This window comes from Lolium perenne, chromosome 7 (assembly GCF_019359855.2).
Source record: "Lolium perenne isolate Kyuss_39 chromosome 7, Kyuss_2.0, whole genome shotgun sequence".
Taxonomy (NCBI): Eukaryota; Viridiplantae; Streptophyta; class Magnoliopsida; order Poales; family Poaceae; genus Lolium; species Lolium perenne.
The window spans coordinates 317,197,364-317,210,376 of record NC_067250.2 but is presented as its reverse complement, the minus strand read 5'-3'; the positions used below and the strand labels follow the sequence as shown (position 1 = coordinate 317,210,376).

Genomic DNA, 13,013 nt, shown 5'->3' with positions numbered 1-13,013 from the left:
ATGTGAGGGCCCATGATGTACGTTGGGGTGGTGATATCAGTATATAACCGAATTATCGCAGATGGGAAATACTTGTTTTATTTTCACGTACTTACTGCAAGGGGAAGCAGTATTATAAGCAACTGTTGTGATCTGGATTAGATCTATGGCGTGTAATACCGTTTGTGTCCAACAAGATGTTGGCATGTTAAAAATCTGTCAAAGTGCTCATTAGTTAGTTTGTTTCTTTTGATAAAGAATTTATATACATAATTCTGGGTATGTACAAGAGGTACTTAGCAAAATCACAAATGCTTGTGAAAATGATAATTGTATTGGTTTCACCAATATGTTATTGATATTTTGCTCTTAATTTGATAATTTGAGCAATTAATTTAGTAAAATCATGGGTTTGTGGAGATTAGAGAACCACATAAGACCATCCATTAGAGTGGCTATGAATACCATGAAATAATTATATGACCCAGATAGTTATGAATAGTCAACAAGTATCTTCTTGAATAAGTTCAAGTAATTTGAGTGGAGTGTGAGAGACTTAGGAAAAAAAATTCTCATGGCACATTAGGTGCTCATAACATCTGATGATTTGAGAATTTTGCAACTTGTAAATTGTGACCAACAAAATTTCACTAAGTTTTCGCATTATCCCTATAATGGGTGAATAAGATGATTATGACAAATCTTAAATTCATCAAGATTCGATTTTTGTTTGTTTGTACGCAATAAAGTTTAGTATGAATTTAGTTCATACATAAAAATATCATGTATGAGAAAGATGATATTAATGGACAACATACCACATTTAGTAGTATGATTATAGGCTAAATGATATATTGGGATAGTCATGAGATAAAATGAAGTCCCAAACGTGTATTGGGAATGTATTCCATAAGAAAATCCATATTGTGAAGGAGTGCATCTCCTAACGGAGTGGACTTATATTATTTTTCTGATGAAGATTATAAGTACAATCCGCATCCAGGTTATTTTCTGGTTTTTATCAAGAGATGTTTCAAATTATCCCTTTGCACTCACATTACTTAATGAATCTGAAGTATAATTCAACCAAATGCTAGAGAACATTTGTATGTACAATGATTTATACAATAACCTATTTGGTAAACTTGATAGTTATTTTATCCCTTTTACTATGTCTACTATAATTTTGTTTGTCATTTTGCCTCCACTTTACATTAATTTCTCATGGTTCTTTTTGTGACCATTAAGATTCTTAGTATTTTGAGTACTAATATGAATTTCAGGTATTGGTATATCACCCGTAGGGTGTATCACATGAGTCTTCATATGAAGATATGATATATTATTATCCTGAAATAAATATGATAATTTATTGTATTATCATAAAAAAAATGTAAAGTGATTTCGAGGTTTAAGAAAAAACTACAATGTATTAGAAGTACTCAAAAGTGTTTGAGAAACTCTTAACATTGTGTGTATGCATCATATATCTCCTTGATGGAAATTTACGGAGAAATCAATATTTACTCAATTTCTCTCATGTAATGTGAGTTCGGTGATTTCCACTAATGGAAATGCTAGCCATGTATTGCAGGAGATGATCATGCAACTCATATTCTTTGATAGTAAATTGAAAATATGAAAATTCGTGAAAATGCTCTATCTAGGCCAATGGTCAAGTTGATTTTTTTTAATGACCATAGGGTAAACATCAATGTTGATACATTAAATGATACTTCTATCAATGATTTGGACTTCATTCCCAAGGTGATGGGTGATGTTACATTATATATATACTTTTAACATTGGTTATTCTTGGTGAATATGATTATTACCACATGATGTAGATGTAGAAAATTTAATAGTTTATGATAAATTTCTATTTATCATGGACTATCTTGATAGAAATTGTATCCCTAAAGATTCCACATCTTACCAACATAATAGAAGCATGCAATAATCATGCATCATTTTTTTTACTATAATGGTAAAATTTAGTTTGGTAAACAACAAATATGCTCTAGAGGAACTATTTAAATATTAAGCTGATGCTTTTATGCCATACGTGTGTGGATCTCAAATTGCAAGTTGACACATTACAGATATTCTCCGTATTAATGGAGTACATCTCTCGGTAACGGAAAGTCTGCAATTTCTGCATTCCATGCAATTACCTTGTGATTCGCAAATAAAATTTAAGATACTCACACATTTTATTGGTAATTTTATCTCTTTTTTTTAAATGAGAAATTTGCAAGAGAACAAAAATCAATTGCAAAATAACCTTGGTGTACTACCAAATTGCTAGTTACTCAAATAGTATATAAAATGCTAGCGGCAAATTTATACAACAACTGTGGTGTATATGAAGGCCTAAAGGCCTCATAATATGTTAATATATAGCAAAACTGATGGCTGAACTATTTATATATGAACTCGATCTGAGGATCTAAACTGAAAATCAGAGGACTGTAGGCTAAATCTAAACAATCATAGTGCTTAACTGCATACTGAAATAAGACTTGGGGCTTATAACAGAAAAGTGCAGAGGCGTTTGCTTATGATGGAAAACTGACGAAGAGATAAGGCTTCATCGTCATCCTCTTGGTGGGCAAAATCAATTATTTTGCTCACAGAACCCACCGCTTGGGTGCTACGACCCACGCCGGACGAGCGGCACGGCGCGGAGCTCGGCCGTTGGCCGCCACACCGATGAGATACTTGGTCTGGGGAGCCTCCCCGGGTGGCCGTTCTCGCGGGCGCCGCCGCGCTGATGTGGTATGTGACGCGCGTCGTTCGCCATGGCCTCAGACTGTGTCGTGCCGTCGGCGATACCGGTGCCGTGTCGCGACGGCTAAGCCGAAGGCTGCAGGGTGCGCCGCCGTTGGAGGTCATCTTCGCCGCGCATAGGCGGCCTCTTTGCCGGTAGCCGCGTGGCGAGGAACCGCCGCCGGCCTGGTCGTGTGCGCGCCGGAGGGCGCAACCGGCTGTTTGCCGAAGTCGCGAGGGGCGAGGCTAGAGGGGCCACGCTAGGAGCTCTTGCGCGGAGGTCGAAGACCATGCTTGTGCGCCTGTGCTCGCGCGACACCGTTGGTGAGTGGAGTTTCTGGCTGCGGCGCGTCGGAGTTCGGCGGAGCGGCGCTGGTGTTGGTCTCACCTTGCAGTGCAGATGAGTTGCCGCAGTTGCGGCTTTGGTCTTGCCAAGTACGGTACCTTCCACCGTCTTATTTTGACTGCCTTTCGCTCCTGCGGAGAGGGCAGCGTGCGTGATAACGTGTTTAGGAACTAATGATCGAGAGAATCAATTGATCTTTCATTGATGATTGTTGGGGGTATATATACCCACCGAACAGACGCCTATAAGGCGATTACAAAGACATCCCTTCGGGATTACAGCGTTTGGACAAAAGTAACTACCTACTTAGCTTATGATCTAAGCTAATCTTAATAACTTCCTAGTTAGCTTAGTATCAAAGCTATCCTATTTCTAACACCTTGCTTGTTTGCTCCATGAACAATTGAACATGCAGGCGCGCAGCAAGGTAGTTGCATGCACACGCGAAAAGTTCTTTTGGATCATGGGCACCAGTGATCTCAGTGTATTAAAAAATTCGAAAATTATATTTATATATTTCAAAAAATTATATAGTAAAATTCTAAAAGTAGCCATGATGTATTCTACTAACGTATAAAATCTCAATTACAAATGATTTGTTTTCTGAGCTACATAAAAATAACAAATTCTGAATTTTTTTTTAGATTTGAATCACTATACTCAGATCCACATATTTGTTATTTTTGTGCAGCCCAAAATACACATTATTTCCAGTTGAAAATTTACACGGTTGTGGGATACAATACTGACTACATCATGATTTATTTTCAGATTTTTCTAAAAATTAAAAATATGATTTTTAATTACTTTTCTGAAAAGGGATCACTGGAGCTCATGTGCACCAAATCTCTGTCCCATGCACACGCAACATTCATTCTTTCTATTTTAATTCATCCGTTATGCATTTTTTCTATTTTTAATTGCTTTACAATAACCGTCTATTTTTAATTGCTTTACAATAACCGGCTTCGATCAACTTGAGCCAACTTCTATCGGGAAGTTCTCTGCCCAGATCCTGCTATTTTTGCCATGTAAATAAATTGGTCACATACTGAACTAGGGGCAGAAACGTCATTTTACGTCCCAAGCTAACACCGTTAGTGCTCAGAATGCACTAGGGTGCATATAAGGAAGAAAACAAAGTTTACATGTCAAATAGGGAAGAATTTTTTTCTAGGGCCAAATAAGGAACTGAAACTTTAAGTAGTGTCAAATAAAAAATTCTCTCACATACTTGGAAAAAATATTAAAAAAAATGGTTAAACAAATTCAAGCTTTTTTGAAATCAAAGATGATTAGATAGTGTACTTGTATAAAAATATTTCCCTAGGGAATTACTTTCTCTGTATCCTGGGTGAAAAAACAAACACGAAACGCCCCATGACCAGGTACTATTCAACTTTATATTCATCATAATTTCGTTCTTTTGCCCTGAAGACCATGGTAATAATTTTCTTTTCCAAACATTTTTTTTACAAGTACAAACTTGATCATCCTCGGTTTTCAGGAAGATTCAATTTTGTTTGGATTTTTTAATTTACTACAATTTTTGGGGTGTATGGGGGTGTGTAGCACCCGAGAGCCAAAAGTCCGTGTTACAAGGTATAGTTGCTAACAAGATAGACCATCATCAGGTCTTACCAGAACTAGAGCATTTCTTCGTGCATATGCGTGCAAGCACAAAGAATAGTGTGCTGGGGGGCAAAGCAATTGCAAGATGGAATCAAAGAAAGTGCTACGTACAAATTATATTTCACAATTTGTATAGCAAAAGAAAAGGTGGGAACAAAATTCAGAAAACATAGAATTAATGAATGAGAGACCAATTGGAGAATATTCTTTGGATGATGCAACAACAAACGAAAGCAAGCATAATACCACAATCTATGCAATGAAGGTATCAAATAAAAGAAAAACCTTGTGAATACAGCTAACCAGCTAGAAATATTGGTGCACAAATAAGCAATGCCTTCAAATACAAATGATTAAAGAAATTGTGTAGCACAATATTGTTATAGACCAGTAAAAATTGCATGAGTGGGCTCAGATTCACCTTTGCTCGATCATATAACCTAACCTCATCATCTCTTATCACAGGATGAACCCGTTTTTACTGTGGAGCCTGCCAAGGTTATCACTCAACAGGAATGACCGTCCAAGGACAGAACCAGAAGTTCGCAGGATCAAAAAGGATAATAGAGATGAGGGAGGATCCAACTTGATACCCACAGGTGACTCGATTGCTCAAAGGCACACTTATTTCAGCCTAAGTCAATCATCATCACCCTCAAGCTTGACCACCATAATAAAAAGGATGCACGACAATGTAATCCGAGCTCCATGCATTTTTAAAATCCTGTGAATCAAAGAAGCCCTGAACACAGATACAGAACCAAACCATAATATAAAATGTTAGTCAGCGACCAGTATAACTGCATTTGAGCTGGGCTCAGATTCGCCTTTGCTCAATCATGAAAGCTACCCCTGGATTTGATTGCCGGGTCCTTCTCCACCCCTGACAGTTCCAGCGCCCAACTGACCGGTGGAGGCGGCACCCTTAGAGGAGGGATCTGGAACCAATGATGATGACAGATGACGGTGGGTCAATTGTTGGTTCAAGCTCAGCCACCGATGTGAAACTGGTGATTCCCAGCGTACTGAAGCAAAATTCTGGACAAAACAGCCATCGATCACCACCGAGTCTCCATGATTCCAAAGAGACTCCAAGGGGTTCCAAAGGGTGTGACACATTGCTGGGTCCATCCCTACGGTTCCCAGTGCCCAAGTGCTCATGGGAGGTGGCGACCAGCCAAATCCATAGTCTGCCCCAGAGTTCGACAAACACACAAGCAAACACACGAACCCACAGCGAGCAAGATGGCTAGATAGGTCAGAGTACCAAGTCGAAACATGCCAGAAACCGAGGTTTCACTCACTAGCCAGGCCAGTACAGCCTATCCTGTTGCTAATAGCTGACAGAAGATTCATGGCCAATAGATAATAACAGCCACATACCACAAATCAACAGAACGCAAGATACTACGAAAGAACAAAAAAAGCAAATAGCCTAGTTTCCCCTAAAAAAACAAGATACACTAGAAAAAGGTTAAAAGAGCACAACAAATGAGGTTCAGAAAAAACAAAGAAAATCAGTTACATTCACCAAGTCTGATGCTCTCCCGTAGGTGCAGTTGTGAAACATGCAGACCACCCAAGCGTTTGTGCAGGAAACTCGAATCTTGAACATGAACGAAAACAAACAATATAGCTTGGCAATAACAACGATGAGGAGAATAGCTGTGCAGGGTTTCAAGGGATTTCTCATCAACCAGTTCACTCAAGCATATCACAGAAGTACTGTAAATAATAGCACTACATCAGATGAGCATAAAAAATGTGAGATTCACAGAAGTACGTTACTAACAAATTCAAAAGAAGCTAATAGAAATTATAAAAACGTACAAGGCAGCCACAAAATGCCAAAAAGGAGAAATCATATTTATTATCAGAGGCTCAGTGTTGGCTCATCGATCATAAGACAAGTTGCGCTCTATGCACAAGCGAATCAAAAGAGGTGAGCGCTGTTGATATCCACCTTGTATCCGATCCATTTACACAAAGATGTGACATTTTCAGCATTCAAATGGTTGCTGGGAAAGCAAACCGTCCCAATCTGCACGCTTCCAACTAGTCACATCAAAACCCTAACCCCAAACCATACCCATGAAATCAATCATTGCTATCTGTTCTTAGTATTCTGTATGAACCTCTGAATGAGCCAAATTCATCATCGCCAACTTAGCACAAAACAACAAGTAAAAGGAGTAACAGAGAAACCGGCACAGAATATGTAGAGAATGTGAAAAGAGAGCTGACATGATTACGAATGATGAGAATAGGGCAGCTATGATCTGGCATCGTCTAAACCCGTGAAACGCACGGCAAACCACACCCATCCATCACCCGCCATGGCAGCTGCAAAGAACCTAGACCTACCGGACAATGTGAGTTAGCACAGCATGAAGGGTGGAATTAGAAGCAACAGCAAGAATGGAATTAGGAATCCCAAGGCCTTGTATGGAAGCAAGCAAGGTAACCAATGACCATAAATTGTCAGAATAAAGAATGTGGGCAGCAAAAGAATGCGAGACATGCTTTTGGCTCAATAATCATACCAGGCACCGGGACTCTAGAAGTATGTCAAAGTACAGTACTATTATCATTTTCCAGCATACAAATAGTTTACTTGGAGTACATCAGAGAGCATCTATGTAGAGCCAAGATAGATACTTTACTACTATAGATTACAGCATGCAACCAACACCAAAGGATAGCATTTGGAATTCAACCTTTTGAATGCGCCTCTGAATGAGCTAAACTCATGATTGACACAAATGATAAAAGCTCGAAAAGAATTAAAATGAAGTGGTAGAACAAATTACTCCCTCCCTCACATATTAGTTGACTAATATGGAACGGAGGGAATAGAACAAGTCAAAATGTTACGATTCCTTGCGAAAGAAAAAATTCACTTCAGCTCAAGCAGATAAAATGCAGAAGAAAAAAAAAATGAAAAGGGCATAGTTTCAAATAAAGGTGGACATAAAAATAGTGACATATACAGATGGCTCAGATACACTCCCATAGATTAGCTTAACTTGATAGAAACACCATTTATCTCCTCTCTGTCACTCCATATACTGTAAATTGGAATGTCATCCAATATCTATATAAGTACTCCCTCCGTCCAAAATAAAATGGAGTAGCTGCTAAGCTGGTTACTTGCTTCGGAACAAGCCCTCCTAGTTTAGAAGCAAACTGAATAAAGCAAGTTACCAATTTACATGGTGTTCAAAGCTCAGCAAGGGCAGCTAAATCATCGCAGCCATTCAGAAAGGATAGAAGTGACCCAGAAATCTGATCTTGCACAACATGACCTTTAGGTCAGAATCAATAAAAGATCACAGGAGAGTAGAAAGGACTGAGCAAATAAAGGGTCAAACAGAAGCATCAAATTATCGAATTCAAATAGCAAAGGATGAAACATTAGTGTAGCAACTTACAGAATACCAAGGAACCAAACTTCGTTGATAGCTTCCACCAGCAGCAATATTATTAAAACACGGAAAGAAAAACGGAAAGATCAAATAGCAAAACAACATGATCTGCCTGCACTTTACCTGAAATGTAAAGCACCAAAAAAATTGACAAGGTAACCAAATAGTGCCCAAAAGCAAAGAGGAACCTGAAGGTTGCAGAACATCAGGAAACAGCAATATTGGTTATACCCTATCATACTAGGCAATTGAATACATACAGAACTCAATATAATTGTAAGCAGAAAGGAAAACCATTTACTATATACTCTAGCAGAAGGGAGAAGAAGTACACAAACTATCAAAAATATCACTCATACTTACTCCAGTAGGACCAGATTTGTGATCAGAACAAATGTTATTCAGGTAGAGAAAATTCTATGGACGAAGGAATTATTTTGATATACTGAACATTAAACGTTTGTTAAGCAGCACAACATACATAAGGCGAGAAAACAGTAATCATTCAGATCAATATTTTAGCACTACCATGAGCGCAAGTGTTAACCAGGCATTTCAATATTTTCCCGGTTCACCCCTGGAGTTTTGACCAGGGGAGAATAGGCCTCGCTTAGCGGGAACCACAGGCTAAACGGACCCAGGCTCATCTCCGAGCCCGATCCTTTACGGTTGGGCCATGGAAATTCCCATACCAACCTTGTAGCACTACCAGGCAGATACCCCTTTCGGGCGTTCTCGCAACTGGCATTCAGGGGACTTGTGCCTCCTTCACGAGGTGCTGGTTCCCAGAATCGGGCTGAATTTTTTTGGCTTAATCAAACAGGTGACCCACAAAGATAACAAAGTTACAACATCTATAAAGCTAAGAATTTCCATGCACCGCTTAAAACCTAAAAGGCATCCGCAGGTGCTCTCAAATTCTCATTGATTGCATCCTTTGACCTAGAACCACACAAAGGTTAAAGATAGCCATCTAAATGTCGGTTTTAGAACTGCACAGTAATCTGCATACATAACCAATGAACAGAACTTTGACTTAGAATTAAGAGAGAAAAAATCAATCCTAAATTTATGTGAATGTGGATAGGGGCAATGTTGGTCATCATCAGAGAAATAACTTTGGGATTGCCACCGAACAGTTTGAAGAAACAAGCCATTCAGATCAATATTTTAGAAATAATAACATTAGTATTTGGCAACAGGAGAAAACGCTGTAGTTTTCACAAACAAAATATTTTTATAACCAAGAGCAGCATACTTAACAAGATAATGCCATTAGATTCTCAGAGTAGCAAGAATGCAAATACAGGACCTAGTTTCAAAGACAATGTTTGGACCATGTAAGCGTGAAGCTCTGCCAAAAATCTGTTTGTCATGCACTCTCAGTTGCATCAGTACATGACAAGCAGGTTGCACTTGTTACCAGATTAACCATCGAATTGCAACATGACAAACACTAGCATGGCTTGAACAAGCTTCCATGTTGCCTTAGCTCGCTCCAAGGTATACCATCTATAATACATGATAGAACAACATCAGGCATCACCAGAATTTGAGTCCATCCATGTGCAAGTGTGCAACCACAAAGTATTGCGTGCTTTGGGCCACGAAATTTGCAAGGCGAAATCAAAGAAGAGGCACACATTGAAACAGGGAAAGTGGGCAAACAAAGAGAACTGTGTGTCCTGGGCCACGAAAATTGCAAGGTGAAATCAAAGAAAAATTGCACCCAATATATACCAAAAATAAAAAATAAGGTGGGAACGAGATTAAGAACATAAAGTTAGTGAATCAAAGACCAACAATTTATGCAATAAAGGTGAAAACGCAGAAAACCTTGCAAAAGACAGCTATAAACACTGGAGCATAAATAAGCAAAACCTCCAAACACGAATGTTTAAGGAAACTGTGCAGCACATCATGCTTATAGACCAGTAAAATTGCATTTGAGTGGGCTCAGATTCGCCTTTGCTCGATCATATAACCCTAGCCCCATCATCTCTTATCACCAGATGAACCTGTTTTAACTTTGGAACAGCCCTGGTTATCACTCAACTAGAATGACCGTCCAAGGACAGAACCAGCAGTTCACAGGATCAAAAAGGATCACAGACATGCAAGGGAGGATCTACTTTGATACCCACAGGTGCCTTGATTGCTCAGAGGCACGCTTATTTCAGCCAAAGTCAATCATCATCGCCCTCAAGCCTGACCAACATAATAAAAAGATGCATGACAATGTATTCCGATCTCCATGTATTTTTAAAATCCTGTGAATCAAAGAAGCCATGAACATGGATACTTAGCCAAACAAAATACTCCCTCCGTACCATAATATAAGAGTATATTGGTTGTAGCACATCTTGCTTGGAACCAGTATAACTGCATTTGAGTTGGGCTCAGATTCGCCTTTCCTCGATCATTAAACCCTACCCCTATCATCTCCCATCACCAGATCAATCTGGTCTCTACTTTAGTGAATCTGCCCTGGTTATCACTGACAAGAATGATCATCCAAGGACAGAGCCACCAAAATAAACACATGATCAAAACAGCTCCGGGAGAAGAGGGGGGGGGGGGGGGGGTCTAATTTGATACCCACACACACCTCAATTGCTCAAGGTGCTTATATCAGCAATGGTCAATCATCACTGCCCCTCATAAGGATTCTGTTTCTTGATTATTAGAGCAAAGTGTCATTTGGACATACGCTGGCTGCCTAAAATGCTCCACTGGATTCCATGCATCACAGGTCCATCTCTATTCCCTGAGGGTTCCCAGCCCCCAACTGCTTGTTGTAGGCAGCGCCCTTAGAGGAGGGATCTAGAACCAGCGATCGATCAGACCCTCCATCTGGTTAGGGCTTGCTCATGTAAAGAAGCTTATAATGGAACGGAGGGAGTAGCTAGCAGCATCTCTTACAGTCCAGATTCACAACCAAGTAGGTCATGCATCATAGATGCTCAGAGACTAAGGGCACGTTTGGTAGGCTGCACTGATATTCAGAGGAATTTGAGAGAGAGAGAGAGAGAGAGAGCTGCTGGAAGCCAGCCTCCACCCCATGGTTCCCAAAACCCCTGCCACCGCAAAAGCCACAGCAGCTTGCCTGAACTCGGACTCCATGCCATTGGACTGGTATTGCAGCATGGACAGGAGGTCTGGCCCCGTGAGGCGGAGGACTGACTGCTCAGAGGCACGGGTCCATCACTACTCTACTTGTGAGTGAGGGCATCTCCAACAGCATGACCCATTACTTACAGTCCAGATTCACGAACAAGTAGGTCATGCATCATAAATGCTCCGAGAATAAGAGCGAGTTTGGTAGGCTGCAACCAAAAGGGTTATTTTTGTGTAAATCGCCGCCAGCAGCAACTGGAAGCCAGCCTCCACCCCACGGTCCCCAAAGCCCCTACCACAGCCGCAATCGCCACAGCAGCTGCCTGAACTTGGCCTCCATGCCCTGGCATTGCAGCTATGGACAGGAGGGCTGGCCCCGTGAGGCGGAGGACTGACTGCTTAAAGGCACGGGTCAGCACGACCAGGCTTGGGTGCCACAATTGATGATGATGATGACGGTGGATCTGTTGTTGGTCCAAGCTCCGCCACTGATGTAGACGGTGGTGATCCCCAGAGTAATAACACGAAATTCCCCAGCCAAAATAGCCAACGACCACCACCAAAAGGTTTCGATAAACAGCACAACACTGGCTCCATCCATACTCTGCTCCTAGGGTTCCCAACGGCAAACTTGCTCGTCGGAGGCGGCCCCCCAGGAGGTGGAATCACACACGCACAGACATCAGAGAGAGAGAGAGAGAGAGAGAGAGAGAAGGGAGTAGGGGTACCAAATCGAAACATGGCAGAAACGAAGTGGACGAATCCATGACGGGGCGGCTCAGATCTGCGGCTTGGCTTTCGCCGGAACCCACGACTGGGAAGCAACGCCCAGCATCCGCCACGCGGTCCCCAAAGCCCCCTACCGCCGCATCAGCCACCGACAATGCCGCGGCGGCTGCCCAAGTAGGGCCTCCATGCCGGTGGCACGGACGGACGGGAGGGCTGGCCCCACGAGGCAGAGGTCCGACGCGGCCGCCGGTCGGAGGCACGGGTCTGCGCCAAGGGCCGGGCCTCCTCATCGCCGCTGTTTACCGAGTGGCCACGGTCTCCAGTTGTGCGGTCATCGGCCGCGGCGAGGCGGGACGGCCGTAGTTGGAGGGCGAGAAATCCCGGCTCCGCCGCCACACACACGCGCGGCAACCTCACACTTAAACTAATGATGAGTGAGCTTGTGAGCGTACGCCTCGTCCTCCAGCAAAACCTCCAAACACGAATGTTTAAGGAAACTGTGTAGCACATCATGCTTCTCGACCAGTAAAATTGCATTTTAGTGTGCTCAGATTCGCCTTTGCTCGATCATAGAACCCTAGCCCCATCATCTCTTATCACCAGATGAACCTGTTTTAACTGTGGAGCTGCCCTGGTTATCACTCAACAGGAATGACCGTCCAAGGACAGAACCAGAAGTTTCGCAGGATCAAAAAGGATCATAGGGAGGATCCAACTTGATACCTACAGGTGCCTCGATTGCTCAAAGGCACGCTTATTTCAACCAAAGTCAATCATTATCACCCTCAAGCTTGACCACAATAATAAAAGGATGCACGGCAATGTATTCCAAGCTCCATATATTTTTAAAATCCTGTGAATCAAAGAAGCCCTGAACACAGATACAGAACCAAAACAATATACTCCCTCCATACCATAATATAAATGTTTGTACATTGGTTGTAGCACATTGTGCTTGGAACCAGTATAACTGCATTTGAGTTGGGCTCAGATTCGCCTTTCCTCAATCATGCAAC

At 41.5% G+C, this 13,013-nt stretch overlaps 1 long non-coding RNA gene across 1 annotated transcript; it reads right to left on the bottom strand.

Moving 5' to 3' along the window:
* Nucleotides 1-4,994: 4,994 nt before the first annotated feature.
* Nucleotides 4,995-10,719, bottom strand: LOC127317412 (uncharacterized). The gene is made up of 2 exons (XR_007861111.2): nt 5,577-10,719; nt 4,995-5,450 (listed from the first exon to the last, which is right to left on the bottom strand). It is a non-coding gene; the product is annotated as an uncharacterized lncRNA (long non-coding RNA).
* Between the last annotated feature and the right edge of the window lie 2,294 nt (nt 10,720-13,013).